The sequence below is a fragment of the Arachis duranensis genome, chromosome 9 (assembly GCF_000817695.3).
Source record: "Arachis duranensis cultivar V14167 chromosome 9, aradu.V14167.gnm2.J7QH, whole genome shotgun sequence".
Lineage (NCBI taxonomy): Eukaryota > Viridiplantae > Streptophyta > Magnoliopsida > Fabales > Fabaceae > Arachis > Arachis duranensis.
Genome location: NC_029780.3, coordinates 99,121,079 through 99,121,831, shown reverse-complemented (window position 1 = coordinate 99,121,831; position 753 = coordinate 99,121,079).

The window sequence follows — 753 nt, the reverse complement described above, 5'->3', positions numbered from 1 at the left end:
TCATGGATGACTTTTCAGTATTTGGAGACTCATTCAGCTCCTGTCTTAACCATTTAGCACTTGTTCTGAAAAGATGCCAAGAGACTAACCTGGTTTTAAACTGGGAAAAATGTCACTTTATGGTGACTGAAGGAATTGTCCTTGGGCACAAAATTTCGAACAAGGGGATAGAGGTGGACCAAGCTAAGGTAGAAGTAATTGAAAAATTACCACCACCTGCTAATGTTAAGGCAATCAGAAGCTTTCTGGGGCATGCAGGATTCTATAGGAGGTTTATAAAGGATTTTTCAAAAATTGCCAAACCTCTGAGCAACCTGCTAGCTGTTGACACGCCATTTATCTTTGATAAAGAGTGTCTGCAGGCATTTGAGACTCTGAAAGCTAAATTGGTTACAGCACCAATCATCTCTGCACCAGACTGGACATTACCATTCGAACTGATGTGTGATGCTAGTGACCATGCCATTGGTGTAGTGTTGGGACAAAGGCATGACAAGCAATTGCATGTCATTTACTATGCCAGCCATGTGCTGAATGATGCACAGAAAAATTACACAACCACAGAAAAAGAGCTACTTGCAGTGGTTTACGCCATTGACAAATTCAGATCCTACTTAGTAGGATCAAAAGTGATTGTGTACACTGATCATGCTGCTCTTAAATATCTACTCACAAAGCAGGATTCAAAACCCAGACTCATAAGATGGGTATTGCTTCTGCAAGAGTTTGATATAGAAATAAGAGACAGAAAAG